The following is an 18,094-nucleotide window of genomic DNA, read 5'->3' as shown; positions in this document are numbered from 1 at the left end:
CCTCATTTCAGCAGCATTTACCAGCTCTCTTCAATGGACAAGCCATTCAAACAGTTAAAATTAGTACTGTGTATATTCATGTGGATTGCCTAGCAGCTTTAATTTTTCATATGGAAGGGAAGTATATTTTGAGTTTTTAGGGAAGAAAAAGCAACAGAAATAGAGCTATCAGGTTTCTTGAGCAGTCTGTGATGTACTGTAACAATGAAAATGTTTTTTGGCTTTTATGCCATCTAGATTAAAAACTGATCTACTTAGACTATTGGGCCAATCTGCCAGTTTCTACTGCTTTATTTTAAGAGATAAAAGCAGTCATTATTAAGATAAAGCACGTCATGTGTCTTACAATTCCCAGTAAACATTAAGTTTCCATGGAGAAGTCAGAAGTGAGGTAGTAAGAGTCCTCAAATTCTTACTGTATTTATTCAACTTTTGCTCCTTCTGCCTTGGCAGATTATATTAATCAGTTACAGCTATACATCATAAAAGAAAAAGGGATTAATTGAAAGTGGAGTGTGTCAGTGAGCTGACTCAGAGCATTGAACAAAATATTCCACCATCTGCCATTCAGAGACCAAAACTTAAAAGGAGGAATGCATTATCTTGCACCACTGTGCAAGGCATATGCACTATTGCAGTGAATTTCTGAGTCTTTGTTGTATCAAAAGAAGGGAGAGTTTCGCAATATGACAGTGGCCAAATGTCTAAGGGCAAGCTGAATGAGGTGCAGGGTTCACCCAAAGCCCACACTGCTGATTCACTGGAAGATGCTGACCGACAACCATCATAACGGAGGTTTTGGCTGAAGTGGTTTCTACTTCTCTGGGTGTCAGCAGTGTCAGCAACACTAAGTGCTTGAAAAAGAATTGAACCTGCAAAAATCAATAGAGCAAAATATGATATTAACAAATTTCTTCCTTACAGGAGAGAAATGTATAGCAATGTGACAACGGGATACAGTCAACAGATAATCCGGCACTTACATATTTTCATATGGAAAGCATATTGTTTTCATTAAAAGAGGTAATATAAAAAAAATGTGACTGAACACATTACTGTTGCATTTGCTTTATAACATGCACAGTTATACCTGTCCTGGATCTATACAGGTAGATGAATATAAAACAATTAAGTTTTGACAACAGACCTGGGTTATGAGAGACTCAGCAAGACATTAAAGTAGCCTAAAAAGTAATTCTGGAAAATACTTCTCCTGATTCCTCCAGCTCAGCTTTGTAATGCTGAATATAAAGCTTGTCTACATCTGCGTTGCATTGTTTTCTGATCACCCGCAAGAGAGCACTGCTGCCACCTACCCAGCATCTACACTGAGAACTGAAAATATGCTGCCTCCCCTCAGAAGGCAATTTCAGTCATGACTTAGAGAATGGTAACATAACAGCCATTATACTTCTCACTACTTAAGAAGTGAACCAGGTGCGCATGAAAGTTCAGTTGCAACAGGTAGTACAACCAGGCATTGGGAAGCCAAGTTTTTAAATCACTTCTCCTACTTTGTTACTTTAAAGTCTGGGTTCCTCCTGAAACCTTATTAACAACTGTCCCCAAAAGCACCAAACTTGTTTCAGATAAGGAATATTTAAAATGGCTGCTATGTAAATTACACTAGTTGTTTAGCATGTGTAACAAAAATCTTCCTTGAATTTTTTTATTCCCCACCAACGTATGAGACAGACACATCCATAAGAACTACTGAATTATAGTTTATTGAATTTATTGAAGGATGGTATTTATAGAGCTATTAGCTAGATAATTTTGATGTAAAACCATGAAAAAAACATTTTCCTCCAACCTATACAGACTACAACTATTTATTTTAGCTGCATATTAACTGTACTGATAATAGAAAATTACACCTGATATTGACTGCTCATTACTAATTTGTATGATTTTTCCGAGACCCACAGCCTCAACCTCATAAAACCACAAACTGGTGTGATATAATTTACTAGTACGACTTCACTGACTCAGAAAACATGCCCTCTGACTTCGGTTACATGTAGAAGTATGACCTTAGAAATTTACAGCTGGGAAATCACATAAGCATGGATTTACAGTAATCATTTTGGCTGATTTTCGTCCTCAATTTCCACGTTGGAATGAGTGAATTATTAGCTTTAGAGGAGGTGGATAGATGAGTGCACAGCAAATAACTGCCACACACAACTAAATACCTAAAGTAATTCAAGATAAGAAAACCAGAAGTTAGAGATAAGTGGAAATCCAGCAATGTTAAAGGGAAATTCTTGTTTTCATACAGACATACATCCATGAAGGTAAAACATGGGGGAAGAAGGGAATAATGACATTTTCTACAATGGTTCCAATCAAGCAAAAAAAATATGGAAATGAAAAAGGTATAATTTGAAATGGCAGTAACTAAGTAATGAAATAATTCAGAAAAAAAAAGGAAGTTTTTAATGAGTGCTGTTGTGTGTTTTGAAAGAATCAAGACAATGACCTTGAAAGGCAGAAAGATGATGAAGTCCCTTAATACCCACAGGAAAAGTTAGCCATTATTTCATCAACAAGTCTGGACAACTTTCTCCACAGGAGTCATAAAAAGAGGTGGCACAGATCCCAGGAGCTGTGATGTTCAGCTTTAGCAAATTTTGAAAGACTGCAAAAATGTTAATTTTGTGCCAATTAAAATTTGCAAGCAGGATGGCTTAGTAACTTCAGGCCACTTCACAAAATGTCAGTCCTGGCTAAAATAATGGAAAAGCTGAAATACACCTATTCTAGGCATTTCCTTGATAAAGAACTACGACAGGAATGTAATTAATGCCAGCCAATATCATTTTATGTCTTTGAATATGTAATGTTCTTGGATTGTTGTAGGATATTTGATTTAGTACTGTCTAATATTCTGTGACAGCACTCCCAGCGTTGAGAGAGGACACATTAAATGGGTTAAGAACCCGATTATTGACCCATTTCTAACAATCATCAACAGGCTGTCTTCATCTAATGGGACAGTTTTAAGTTGGGGTCTGCAAGACCTGAGACTGCTTTATGGTATTCGATTTCTTCATTGATGATCTGGAATTAAGTCACTACTATGAAAACTTCCACAGTGTGAAAACTTCCAGAGAACAGAAAAATGGGGGTGTGTGGGGTGTGTGTAGGAAAGGAGAAGAGACAAACTATAAGGGTGTGGAAGCCACCAACAGCAGCCTCACTTGTTTAGTATGTTCACACCATTCATGTAACCTGCAGTTCAAGGAATTTGAGTACAAAATGGTGGACTACAATGAAGAAAGCAGAAACCCTGAAGAGTTTACAGAGTCACAACAGGACATCTGTAGCGATACTGTGACTGTCAAAAATCTGTATCTTCTGTGATGCTAGATAAAAAGAGAGATACTCTAAACACACCATTCTGGCGACTCTGTTGCTGGAACAGTACATACAGCTCTAGTGTCTCTGTTTTCCTAAATACTGTCATGTACAGCATGCAGGAAAAAAAGTACAAATATTTTATTCAGGGTATAGAGAAAATGTTTTATAATAAAAGAAAAAACTCAAGCTGTTTATCTTAAAAATACAGCTACTGTGTAGAACCATGACAAAGAGGAAATACAGCATACCAAACCTGGTTCACTAGCACCAAAGGAAGCAACAAGAAGCTGAAACTGCCCCAAACCAACGGAGCTGAAACCAACTCAAACTACGAACAAGACATGTGGATTAACGAGAATTATTAAATTAGCATACACCAGCAGTGAAGGGGTAGATTCCCTGCTGCTTGATATCTTCAAATCAAAAAAAGCAGTCTTTTTGGAAGATATGTTTTAGCCAAATGAAAGTCATGTATTAGTCAAGCACAAGTCAGTGAGTTCAATACTTTTACAGTTATGTGCAAATTAGCCATCTGAGAGACACAGGACATCCAGTAATCCATTTGGCCCCAGGAGTCTACAACAACTCAACCTATTGCAGATGCTCATTCTAGAAATTCTAAGTGCCTTGTATCATGAAGGCTGTTTATACATCTTCTATGAACATGCTCTGCTTGAAAGCAACTTTAAGAATTTAAAAGCTATGCGTTTGTGATGAAATCAGGATTGCAGTGAGTTACCTCAAATGATGTTCTTACAATTGAAGCAGTAATCTCTACCTCTGTGTGAACTTCTGGAGCTGTCAGCACTCATACTTCTTAAATTATTTCTTGGCTCTCTACAAAGCTCTGTACTATTGCCATAGTCAGAAAAAAAACACTATTAACCTAAATTTTATTGTCCTTCAACAAGAATGTGAAGAATTTCATTAAGTTGCTCTTTATTTTAATCATTCCAAGTGCGTGCGAAGGCATGCAGATTTCACCAATATTAGTGAGGTTTTCATCCTTCTATTTATCTGTCATATTGATGATCCAGAAAGACCTATAGCCTGTAAACCACTGTAAAGCATTCAGACTGGACCTATGGAATACACGATGTTCAAAGAAAGCTCATTTCTCCCGAGATCCAGAATAGGGCTTCTGATACAGGAACACATTACTGACAAGGACAAGGACGAGAATTACATCCTCAGCAGTGTGGGAGAAAACCTTGATCCTCTGAAAGAAAGTATCTGTGTTCCTTTCTGGCTCTTGTTAGTAAGCAAAGATTCCTGAAAGTTCAGTCAATGGGAAACTAAGATGGCAATGTTTCAGGCTTGAGGAAGACGATAGGAAGAAGACTGAAGGCCCACTTTGTTGATTCAGTTGCAGCACTTTTGAACTGCCCCACAGGAGACTTATGATCTTGGTCTTTCCTTTCACAGGTCAGTGATGGGTAATATGGGAGCTCCAGCAGAACCGTGCTTAGCTTTGAGGGCAGGAGAGCTGTGCTTTTTAACTCTCAACTGGAATCCCTGGATTGACTATGAAGCTGCACTAGGAACCTTCAAAGAGATCTCTGATCATCAATCCTGAATACAAGTGTGCTGGATGTAGCGCATACTGTCTGGTAAGTGGCAAAAAGTAAAACAAAGAGGAATCACCAATTTTAGTTTTCAAAGTCATATGTGTTATGAACAGGAACAGATAGTCTGAAGATACCTCATGAGCCAAATGAGAAGCCTGTCTGAAAATATCATAGACATTTTTAGGCTGTCCTCCACAGTTCGAGAACAGCAATAATTGCCCATGTCAAATCCAACTCCTACTGGTCACAAACACAAGACTGTTTTCACAGCATTAGCCAACTCTGTCTGGCATTTATGCTGGCATGTGCCCTCGCAGAAAGCCTCCCCACAAAATGGAAAGTCTGCTCAGTGATGGAAGACCACAGCAGAAAAGAATGGTCGTTTCATCCAGCAAGCAAGGGCATGTGGATAGACTCAAATGAGCCAAAAACCAGAACTGGTCTGGAGGAAGCAGCAGGACAGCTAGGGACAAGGAAACAACGCTAAATCAACCAGCCTCACCAAACTTCTCTTGTTCCACCCAAGACTCCCTGACTGGAAGGAGAGAAAATGTAGAACTTAATTAAAAAAAAAAAAAAAAAAAAAAAAGAATTAGGAATTTTACAAATACGAGGAGTTGTTCCAGCTACAGCAATCAGCTGCCACACACCAAGTGAGAAGCAGGGGTGGAGACAAAGTTGGGTCTTTATGCTGGTATCAGGAAGAGATGAACCCCACTGGTGGCTGAGAACCAATGGCTGTAACTGGAACAAATCCCTAACTCTTCTGAAGGAGTCTCAGCTTTAAGGATCCTAACTGTAGCATAATTATGCTGCTTTAAAAAGGCTTTCTTGGAAGACTTCTGCTTGTCAGAATTACATTCATTAAACACAATGGAATAGTCTAAGCTATATAATTTTACAGATCTTTTTATTTGGGAATATATAATTCTCATGCATCAAATATGAGAATTTTATGTTGCTGAACAGACAGAGATGACAACGTTCTTCTGAACTATTTCAGGGAAAATACGTAGTAAAACCCAGGAGATGAGTTGTTTAATAAAGAGTTAGGCTCCTTTATTAATTAAAAAAAACCAAACCAAACCAAAACACACTTGCTGGTAAAATACGTAATTCAGCGTTTGCACTTACTGCCCTCTAGCGATAATATAAGCATTAGCTATGAATATATAGGAACACCTTAAACTTTTCAGACCAGAAATCTCACAATATGTGGTCTGCTAATTTTTAACCACATCACAGCAGGTCTTTACAGGTATTCTCTACAACTGCAGTATTTTCAACAGACAGTCCTGAGAAATTGCACAAGCAATGAAAATTAAACCGTATTTCAACCCATGCTTTGGGGACCACTGGCAATCTTTTAAGACACAGTATTCACCTGCAGTTTTCTTGCAGGAATTATTCTATGTAATGATAGAGTACAGTATGCATATAATGGTTTCTAAGAAAAAAACCTGCAGTAAATGGAGTTTAATTTCAACAAATATTTCGCTGGTTACAATATTCTGCTTTATGTTTATTTTCCCCTTAATTCAACACTGTCAAAATGATGTAAATTACAGTAAAGCTACTGTTAAAAGCTAATTTAGATCAGAGAAAAGTGGATCAGGGTGTGATGACAGCTGCAGTTATGAAAGCAGATTTGAGGAGGCAGTTGCCCCAGCAGAAAGCAGTGATGAATAGCTCAGGTGGTTATCTCTCTATCCTGCTTGGCAACTGACAGAATCAAATGCGTAACCACAATCCCATGGTTTCATCCATGAAATTAGTATTGTGAAGAGTACCTGATATGAACAGAAGGCTTTTCAAGTTTTGCCCTAAAAACAATGTTAAAGAAAATACTTTACCTTTACTTGGATATAGATAGATATGTCACATCATAAGAACACAATATGTATCATGTTTTTATGCATGTGTAATATGCACATTGATACAAATGTACAATATGTCTGCATCACAGTGGAATAAGTTGTGAAACAACAGACCAGTTATTTATACCTCTAGCCTGGAAATGCTTCAAACAAATATCCAATATTTTTTAAAATCATGCTTAAATTATTGCAATATTAGTGGAAATACCTACTCTACTCAGTTAATTCATCATATCAGCATACTTCTCAACAGACACCAAACTGCTTTGCTCAAAGTTTCTCTCTGTATCTGTAAGAGATGCTGGCACACAAATCAAATGTGTGCTCAGCTTGCACTGGACATGAGCTCAGGGAACCTGGAGCAAACTGAGATTTCATATTTTTCGTATCTACCCGACATGCAAAAATCCATCATATTTATGCAAGCTATTTTAATGCATAATTCTCTTGCTATTACTCCTCCAACCAACTTTGAAGGAAACAATCTAAAATGCATCTTTCAAAACACCTCTGGAAGAAGCCACAAAACACCACCATGAGAGGGCCTTAATCTGGACTTTTTTATAACTATTTTTTCCCTTACAATACCCTGGCAGCAATCAGTTTGCTTTACAATAATTCTTGTATTTTAGATAAACTATAATTTGGAAGGAAAAATGGAAAATAAAATAGAAATTATTTAATTATCACTTCACTTCCAGGACTTGCCCCAACACACCCCTTACGTGAGCTGCTCAGGCTTTACTGTGACCAAACCTCAAAACCAAATAGTTCGATACTGCATCAGAAGACCCACTCTCTGGCCTTCCAGCCTCCTTGTAGGAAGAGACCTCTTTTGGAAGAGCAGAGCCAAGACCCATTACCCAAGGAAGGGAAGAAACATTTATTCTCTTCTCTTAATGCTTCTATTATGTAAACTGTATATATACGGTACATTGTACAGGACAGTGAGATAGCCGTTAACAATTCCCAAAATAAAATAACTAAAAAATACCCAAGTGAAAAATAAATCAGATGTGGGACAAAAGAAAAAGATAAGACTTTCTCCTTAAAATTGCATCCACAGATGGCATAGCAACCCAGTCACATCTTTTTGTCCATTTTTTCTTAGAGACTGCTGTTGGGGAGTATCTGCTATTGCCATGTCTGATCTTTCTCCTTAATTCTTAACTCTTCCCATTACACATATTCATTCCTGTCTTGGCAGCAATGACAACCAAACAGCCAAAGCACCGCTATCACCTTCACTCCTTCCCCTTATCTGCAAACAGAAATGCATCCTGCCTCTACACCTCCTCCAAGCAAAGTGCAGTGAGAAAGCCGGGTGGAAATCTCAGCCTCAGATACAGCCACACAATTTAGCTTATACCATATTTTGTGTTTCATTGAGCTGCCACTTCATTGTCATGCTTTGAATCTGGACATTTTCCAAACAACATACTGATATCCACTCCCCAATTCCCAAAGTGCAGCCCCTGCCAAGGATGTTTTGCCAGGGCCACTAATATATAAAACTAGCAAGTTTTGCTGTAAGTGGAGCCTCAGGTCTGCTCCTATGCTCCTCAGCAGTAAGCTCCTATGCTTTATAGACACTTTAACATGCTTTACAAAAAGCAAAGAAGAAAAAATAATCTGACTCCAAAAACCAGTGTGATCCAGTATATGGATCTCCTTCACATGGCTATGCCTACTTCAGCGTGGCTGTGCAGAGTCTTTCAGTCTAAAGGCATTTAAGAGAAGAAGAGTAAACATGTCAGAGGTAGTGCAAAGACATAGTACTTCAATAATGCACCTAAAATTATGCAATACCAATGTTGAAGGAATGCTGCTGTTAATAAAAAATACTGTGCCATGGAAATATACGTGCTCTTAGCTCCAGCTAACCACCCATGCCCTGCGGCACAGGAATTCCAACAGCTTGTACGCGTTATCCCAGCTACAGCAGCTGCAGATGCCTTTTCTACAGCTTATTTGCTTAAGTGAGATTTACAAGCTACATCAGTGTTAACGCCTCATAAGGATACTCATATTATGGCATAAGAACACAGTGAAGTTCAAGCCTTTTCCAAGGTAACTTGTGCTAAATCCATAAAGGTATTCACACTAGAAAAACTATAAAGGTGATTTCTTCTAACAGGAAAATGCTCCACTGTAAACAAGTACTTTGTAATTTAAGTATTGTGAAAAGAGAAACAGGATTTTTTTTCCTAAAATATATTTGTAGGAAATTCTAACAGTTGTCTTGTTAATGAATGGGAAAGATTTGGCTCCAAATAATAACTGACAAAAATTTTTGTCCCTTTCCTAGCTCATATCTAGTTAACATTTGCCTAGTTAACACTGGCAGCCATCTCTGACAGACACAGTAGGTAAAAAATACAAGTAAAATATTCCAGCTTGCCACCAGTTACAAGGAGGAATAGTGCACTACTCCTTCATCACCTCACAGATCTCATGCAACTCTCAGGCTGTTACTTACAAACAATTTAAAAATATATAGGAAGAAAAACTTTTGCAGTTTTCCCCTCCTTTTGTCCTTTTTTGAGGGGTTTTCTCCTCGAGTGCCAGTTTGGGCTAGAAATAGGTCTGTAATAAAAGGAATATAAAATGCAGAACCATCTGAATAACTTGTATTTTTATAAATATACATGGATATGCACCCTGCAAGTAAATACCTACCCCATAAGTATCTACTGTAGCACAGCCACAAAAGAGGTTTGTACCCACATTATGCATTTTTGCAGAAAGCTATGTCTAACAAACGTGCAAAGAGGAGCAATACTTCACTCACAGAACACAGTCACCCTAAGACTGATACAGCTATACCAGCAAAAACTGAGCTTTACAGGTATTGACTATTTCACACAGAAAACTGGCTTGCTGTGTAAGGACAAAAAACAGCTTCACTGGTATTGCCGGATTAATCTTACTTCTCCTGTAACGTGACATTCTTATTTTAATGAGGTGTTCCTACTGTAGACCTGGCAAAGCCCATGCTTTAACAGTTCATCAGAAATCTTGTTGAATGGTTGCCATTTCATACTAAAAGAAATGAGTCTTTTAATCATCTTTTCTAAAGCTACAGTCATACTTAACATACATATTGTTCTTGTGAAAAAGCAAAAATTAAATATGACTGTTTTTTCTACTTCTAATATATATGAAAATCAAACACGAATCAAACTATTTCCCATCCTTCTAAATACTATTGCTCAGTTTACAAAAAAAGACAGAAGGTAAAAGCCATCCTATGAAAAAAAGCAATGATACTACAGACAAAAGCAGAGAATTGTGGACTGCAAAGTAACTACTAACACTGCAACGAGCTCAGTACAGCTCCGATACAAACACGCCTTAGCAAGTGCCTGTAAATCATCCACAGTAGATACCAACATTTTGAAAGCAGACTGCAAGTTGTTTCTTGCAATTTTGTTGGTTCAGGCTCCAGTGCTTATTAAACCATGGCTGTTAGACTTCTGACTAAAGTGCATGCGATAGTGTCGTTGTCCTTTCAAGGAAAAAAACTCAGCAAGGGTTATTCAGCAACTAATATTCACTCCAATGTGTCCTTCACTTGATTATTTATTTAGATGCTCTAAACATGCTCTAAATCTATGTAGATTCACAAAAAATGAAGATCTACCCATCCAGAACAGGAGGAACAACCAGTCTCATCCATTACACCCTTGTCTCATGCATACAGGGAAACACACAAAAACGTAATGCTGCTTTTTTTGGTCCAAGTGAAGGCTTCACCCAAGTGCCTCTAGGTCAAATTAAGCAAACAAGCACAAAACCAAAGTGGTTTCCAGTCCCACAGTCAGGTGTACTGTGAGGTTCGGTTTACCAGTACACAAGAGAGATGGAGACAAGATAACAAAACCAGGCCAAAGGCAGCTCCGTAGTTTCCTGAATTGCATACTTAACTACCTGTGTGATTTAAACCCCTCTTACAAGAAGTCTCAGTATTTGCAGGAGGAAGCTCGTGGTATATTCGTGTTTTCTTCCTCCCTGACTATTGGTACCAGTAATTTTCCTCCTATCCTACATGCAGGATCCCAGCGTCTTTTTGGGTGCCAACTAATTCCGTCGTGGTGACAGGGCGCGGTGGGGTGCTGCTGCGTTGGGATCAGGCAGAGCTATCGCTCCGCTCCATCGTCGCCTGGTGCTCGGTTCACTAGCTGTGGATGTCTGCATACCCGGCTGGGGTTTGGCAGGTTCAGACCAGGCCACGCTGGGGAGGTGTTGGCCAAGCGCTGGTCAGGACAAGTGACGCACCCACGCCTGACCAAGAACACTCCTCGCCGTCCCATGCCACCACAGATGGGTTCCTTTGGGTTTGGCAACCTTGTTTAACCTTGTGCTGGAGCAGAGCGGCTAAGTGCTCAGACTGTCACAGCCAAGACTCAGCTGGGCAGCAACCAACAGCTGAGAGGCAGTTGAAGAAATGGACTGTTAGCATCCCTGTATGGTTCACTGAGGAGAGAGGGAAGGGTGTGGAAATACCGAGCAGTAGCCCTACATGTTGATTCAGGGGACCAAACCGTGAGAGAACGGGAAGTAAGTGCTCAGGTAGGAGAGTTGATCGCAGTATGGACTGTATTTACCAAGGAAGCTGACACCAAAGAATCAGTGTTGATTTATACAGATTCGTATGCTGTCTTCAAGGAATGTACCGAATGGCTCCCATTTGGGGAACAAAATCAATGGGAGGTCAATCAGATACCAGCGTGGCAACGAGAAAAACGGAAGGAAATCTTAAACATCGCTAAACGGAAAACCTTTCTAGTAGGATGGGTGGCTGCACACCAGGCAGGAAATCATCTGGTTCACCTTTGAAATAATCAGGTGGATTTGATGACCCGCTTAGCAAAATTAGCTGCAGAAGGCAAAGCAGAGAAATGGGACCACTTCGAGTGGTTGCATGCAAAGCAAGGTCACTCAGGGAGTAAAGATTTATTTAAAGAGGCAGTGGGCAGGGGATGGTCCGTAACCAGGGAATTGTACAACACCATTACTTCACCATGTGTCTTATGCCAATTAGGAGAACACAACCCTCTACACTTAAGGATCAACCCCTACACTTAAGGGATAATAAAGGGTTGTGGGATACTTGGCAAGTAGACTACATCGGTCCCTTGCGACTCTCAGAGGGAAAACAGTATGTGTTGGTAGGGGTCAAAATAATTTCGGGACTAACCCAAGCAGTACCAGTACGGTGAGCAACCGGAGATAACACAGTAAAAGGCCTGAAATGATGATTTAGCTACTTGCCCACACCCAAATCAATCCAATCAGATAACGGGAGTCACTTTACTGCCAGGGTGGTCCAAGAATGGGCACACAATGAAGGAATACAGTGTGTTTTCTACACCCCATACTACCCTCAAGCAAATGGGGTAGTGGAGTGTACTAATGGAATTCTAAAACAAACCCTACAACCCCACAAACCGGGATGGGCCCCTCACTACAGGAAAGACTTTGAGGTGTTGGAGCATGTCCAGAGAAGGGCAACAAAGCTGGTGAGGGGCCTGAAGCACAAGTCTTATGAGGAGCAGCTGAGGAAGCTGGGGCTGTTTAGTCTGGAGAAGAGGAGGCTGAGGGAAGACCTTATTGCTCTCTACAACTACCTGAAAGGAGGTTGTAGTGAGGTGGGTACTGGTCTCTTCTATCAAGTAACTAGTGATAGGACAAGAGGAAATGGCCTCAAGTTGTGCCAGGGGAGGTTTAGATTGGATATTAGAAGAAATTTCTTTACTGAAGGGGTTGTCAGGCATTGGAACAGGCTGCCCAGGGAGTGGTGGAGTCACCATCCCTGGAGGTATTCAAAAAGCACATAGACAAGGCACTTCAGGACATGGTTTAGCAGCCGTGGTTGACGGTTGGACTTGATGATCTTACAAGTCTTTTCCAACCTAAATGATTCTATGGCCGCAAGGAGTGCCAGACATGGTCACGAAAGTAAATAGCCACTGGGGGTGAACGAATGTCCTAGACTGACTGCATTTTGCCCCAAGCCCCCCATCCCTACTTCCAGGAAGTGGAGGTAAGAAAGATACAATACACCCACTCCACTATCCTGGATGACCTGTTCTGGTAGATTTACCTACTGTAGGGGAAGTACCTATAACATTGAAAACCCCTTTGAACTTGTATGCATGGATAGCAAGCAATGCACATGGAAAAGACCACCGAATTCACATGCAATGGATAATACCCTTGTTTGAATCTACGAACTGCTTTATGCTTGTACTTTGTAGAACCAAAGAGAAATGGAGAAAGATGACAAGGAACCAAATTAGTCCTAACTATATTAATTGTTACTTGTGTTATCAGTTTATTGTTATTTGTAATTTTTGTCTGTTATTATAAGGAAAGATGCTTTGGGGAGCCTTCTCCCTCATCCTCATCCTTTCCACCAGGAGACAGGGAAAAGATTATCCAGATTTAGCTTGGAATTTGATTCAAGGTTTTATGCACTTCTGGAACAACACCAATCAAGGTGTTTGTATAGCATTACCAAAATCTGTCAATGAAGGAATTCAATTCAGCCTCATTTATCTAAACATCACCAATCCTGTGAAAAGAAGTCTTGTCTCTGGTAATATTTTATGTAAACCAAATTGATCCTAGAACAATGCTTCCAGGGGACCTTTCATGGCTCTAAAAACCCATTCTGATGATTCAAAGATTTATCTTCTTCCCCGAGGAAGAAACCTTGAATCTTGTGACTTATGGAAAAGTGAAGGCTCGGAATGGAAAAATGGGTGGAACCCGAGTAGTGCTTGAAATTTTACTGGGGAAAAATGCTATTGGGAATCTCGAAGGATGTGGAATTTTTCCTTAGGAGACACCAGTTTGTCCTGGAAAAATATAAAGTGGCAAATGCATGTTTTGTCCAACCAGACACATTATGCATTTGGATGACTTAACACTCAAGTTCAACAAGCACCAAAAATGATCCTTCAAAACAGATTAACATTGGATATGTTGTTGTTAAAAGAACATGGGGTATGTGGGATGTTGAGTCTAACTGATGGGGAAATGTTGTATCACCGTCCGTAATGCCTCCACTTCAACTGAAGAAACCCAAGCCAAGATGAGAGAAGTTACAGACAAGACTGGAGAACTTTTTCAAGCAATGCAACCAAGACACCGGTTTAACAGAGGATCGTTGCTGACCTCTCTCCTAACGTCCTTGGGACTCACGGGGTGCGGAAAATAGCTTAACAGTGGACTCATTATGTGGATTTTTGTTCTTAATGCTTGGCCTTGCAATTGTGCGATGTATGACTACTCGCTTGCTTTCCTCTGCTTCTTCTCTTTTCTCTCCTCCTGTCCAATATCTGAAGATTACTACTGTGGAAGAAGAAGATCTCTACAACTCAGTCCAGTCAAATGTTTGAGCCACTGGGTGGTGTGAGAGACTGAGAGTTCATCTCTCAAACACTGTGGTGGGGCAAGTTCTGCAGAAGGACAAACTCTGCCTAACAACAAACCCTGGAACCAGAGGTGAAAAGAAGCTGATTAGCACAGATCAACACAGACATTAGCAACAGGGCGGGCCGGAGGGTGCACAGCTCCCTGCTCGGATAGGCCGAGCGGTGCCGCCCATCACACATGGCCAGACGTCAAAGGTCAGTCATATCTGCAGGGAGGGAGAAGTGACTCCCCAAACGACCCCCAAGCCCGCCCACCCATTTCCTGAAGGTTCTGAAAGCACAAACTGTGGGTGACACCTAATTAGCCTAATGAGTTTGAGTGCCCGCCCGAAGGAGGGGTGTGGAGATGATAAAAGGACACAAACGGAAGCCCCAGGTGCGCGCACCCACCAGAACGGGACCGAACCCGTAGGCTGACTGGACCAACGCTGGACCCAGGACTGGTGAAATCTTTCTCTTTTCACTCTCGTCTCTCTCTCTTTTTTCCCGTAATCCCTACACCTCACCCCTTCAGACATGAACCGTTGACCAAGTCTGGGACTAGGAGTGCATCCAGCCACCCCTAGGCTTTTCTCTGAGGAGAAGTCTGGAAAGCAAGAGGATCTGCTCTGAACCTCCTGACCCAAGGGGAGGGATCTCCTTATTTCCTTGCCTGAACTGATCCCCAAATAAGCAAGGCCTATAGTATATGTTTTGATGTATGGTTAGCGCATGTTACACAGTTTACTGACATAGTTTCATGCCAATTCTTGTTGTGAGCGAATAAAAGTTGAGTTTTGTGAGTTAAAGGATCCCTGGTGTCATTTCACTTTAACCCTGACCTGGGAATTGACGAACATGAGTTGTCATCCTGAGAAATTGGGACATGACACACAGAAAACATTCTAATGCTAACTCTTCTAGAAGAATAAATAGTATGGAATATACAAATAAATATCAAGGTTTACTTGCCACATCAGTGTACTCACCATTTAGTAATGTTACTGTGGGTCGCTCCTGAGCAATCCCAGTTTGACAGAGCACCAACAAGTTTGTATTTACAAGGAAACAATTCTACTGGTAAATCAGTATTTCCCTTGAAAATGCTCAAATGCAGCTTGTACTTAGCAATTTCCATTATGTACTGTAACACCATGCAGTAGTCACCTTTTGTAAACACTGCTTATATTCACAGTTTATAATCCATAAATATTTTATATTTAACAGTGCTTAAATGTACGTAAGTAACAAATGAATTAATATGCTTTAGCTTTGATAGTTTATATCACTTATGAACTTACATAGCATGGAAAAGCATTACAGATAATTTCATTTAAAATGTAAGACCTCTGTTTAATCAGCAATAACCCACCATCGCTTATTTCTTTCCTGAACACTAAACTAACAAATCCTGGCATTCATGCAAAATTTGAAACCAAAGGTAGGCTAAAAATCATAAAAATAACACCACACACTGGAAATTGATTAGGTTCCAGTAACAAAAGAAAAGTACATCATTAGATTGGGGTATATACTCTGATGAACTTGCAAAATGGATAAAAAAATACACAGATATTGTTCAGGTAAAAGATTATCTATTAACCTTTCATTATTACTAGGTATCTTATCAAGAAACAAGGCATTTTTCATATTTCAATCCTCTTAAATAGATACTTCTATGTCTCTACAAAAATCATCCCTGTTTTGAAAAAACATCTTAAAATGAAACAAAACCAATAAGCTCTAAATAGATATGGCGTCATCTTCATCTTTGGCTTGCATTTTTATTAGTAAAAAAAAAAAAGCTGGGAAAAAATTTGGCTGCTTTTCGCCCATTTACACATTTACATACAATGTTTGGAGCATCTGGAAAAGCTCTGAGCAGTGCATGAAGCACTGGAAAGACCCCGACAGATGCAGAAAGACATCAGTCTATCCATTTGCACGGGGGCTCACACACACGCTCAAGCCCATTTTTGCCATGAGAAGGACAGCAATGTCAAAAAGGCTCACAGTCTGCCACAAATTAAACTTCCTCCAGTCCTCAAAAGACCCTGCTTAACAGCCGATTCTACCAACTCTTTATCGAAGTGATAACAATGCTAAATAAAACTGGGTACGGGCTCCATCCACAGTCTGATGAAGTAAATTTAAAGACTCTCATTAGCTTCAGCAGGCATTAGATCAAGTTCTAGTTGAATCCGAACAAACTGTTCAAATGCCCCAGGCAATGGGAGTGATGCTTCAATACCATCCTTCCAGCCCCGCCAATGCCATACTTTTGATCAATCTCCAAACCAGAAAACAAGACTGAAAGGGTGTAACAAGTGTAGTTCATCTTATAGGACTGTATAGTTAACTAGGGAGTTCATGTCTTGTCCAAGGCAAATTCCATTAAAAACGAGATAGGATATAACATTTGATAACTTCAGTGAATATTGAAGTTAATTTTCATACTCACTTCTTAAGAATGATATACCTAGTCTATTAATTACTGCTTAATTTACTGCTACATGTGTAAAAAGCATATTCCTAGCTTTCAAAAACCAAACAAGCTGCTGATTTTTAGACTGTTTTCTCAGCACACATTAGGTGATGCAAATTCCTAATATCGCCCAGTCCACTGTAAGCACAACATATACTTTTCCTGACTAGAGCAAACATTTGCCTTGTCTACTGTTCAGTGTACTGCTGTATTAATCACCTCATATTAAAATAACAGTGTAAATACATAAAAGTCCCAGGTCTTGATTAGAAAATTTTCCAAGAGCAAAAGGACTATATGAAGGAAAGCTGAGCTATTTGTCCGAGTCTGCAAACAGACTCCTTGAAGTCCCCTGGTAGTCAAAAGGTACAAGTCGAAATGGATCTTATCACTTCCAGTGCTGCCACCTATGAACCCATGAGCAAGCCACCCCGCAGATGCAGCCCAGGTCAGCTCAGCTCTCACTCTTGAACAAAGCTACGTGCATCAGCAAAGGCAAGAGACCACTGCCAGGCAGGACATGGGGTGAAAAGGCAGATTGGGGAACAGACAGGTTTGTGTAGAACATGCTATTTCACAACAGCCAAGACACTGTAGAAGGAACCAAAAAAAGAAAATAAAAACAAACCCCAGATGACTCCTCCCTCAAGAGCAATTAAGGCACAGTTTCATACTTAGGCATACTATTCAAATGATGGGGTGTAACAAGATGTTAAGACCAGCACCTGTCCTCTCACCCTCCACTTAGGTCAAGTCAGGCAGCGTTAGTCTTCTATGACCAGGACATTTTTCAAGCTCTGATAATAACTGCAAGAACAAACCTAAACCCCCTAGGTACATCCGCATGCTTTTATTTATACCACATCTATAAAATCTAAAAGACACGTGAGCACAGGAATAGTACCTACCTGGAAAGACAAAAAATTCACCACAACAGAGTTATCAAATTCTTTTTCTTCCTGCAGTTCTACTTTATCCCAAAAGCACAGTTTTATTTTGTATTGTTATATCATTCCTATAACCAACCTGTCTTTCACAGCTCTGTGAAACAAAGATCAGATTACAGATGTAGATTCCTAACCACCAAAGAAAAATCATTACTTAAGTTTCAGCCCCCCACATGCCAACATTTGTTTCTGCAAAAGTCTTCCAAAGCACTTTATCTTCTTGAACTTAAAATTCAGTCATTTCATTTTAAAAATCAAGTTCTGTAAGCAGGGATGTACTGAAAGCTGTGCTAGAAATGCCAAGCTCTGACTATGTATCGACCAACTGCATCACCTTCACAGTGGTGAGCTTTAAGAGGTCTCCTATAATAAAGCCTCTGAAACCTTTTCAGCAACAATGAAAGAGCTGCAGAAAATCCCTCCCAGCTAGAAA

At 39.9% G+C, this 18,094-nt stretch overlaps 1 protein-coding gene and 1 long non-coding RNA gene across 8 annotated transcripts in view; one reads left to right on the top strand and one right to left on the bottom strand.

Moving 5' to 3' along the window:
• The window catches only part of PDE4D (phosphodiesterase 4D), a 659,227-nt gene that overhangs the window by 25,371 nt on the left and 615,762 nt on the right, over positions 1-18,094 (bottom strand). The window lies entirely within an intron of this gene.
• LOC121232694 lies at positions 381-13,938 on the top strand. Its single transcript, XR_005931619.1, has 3 exons — positions 381-391; positions 10,038-10,044; positions 13,908-13,938. It is a non-coding gene; the product is annotated as an uncharacterized LOC121232694 (long non-coding RNA).

The sequence above is a fragment of the Aquila chrysaetos genome, chromosome Z (assembly GCF_900496995.4).
Source record: "Aquila chrysaetos chrysaetos chromosome Z, bAquChr1.4, whole genome shotgun sequence".
NCBI classification, from domain to species: Eukaryota; Metazoa; Chordata; class Aves; order Accipitriformes; family Accipitridae; genus Aquila; species Aquila chrysaetos.
The sequence above is the reverse complement of the archived record's forward strand: the minus strand, read 5'-3'. Positions and strand labels throughout refer to the sequence as shown.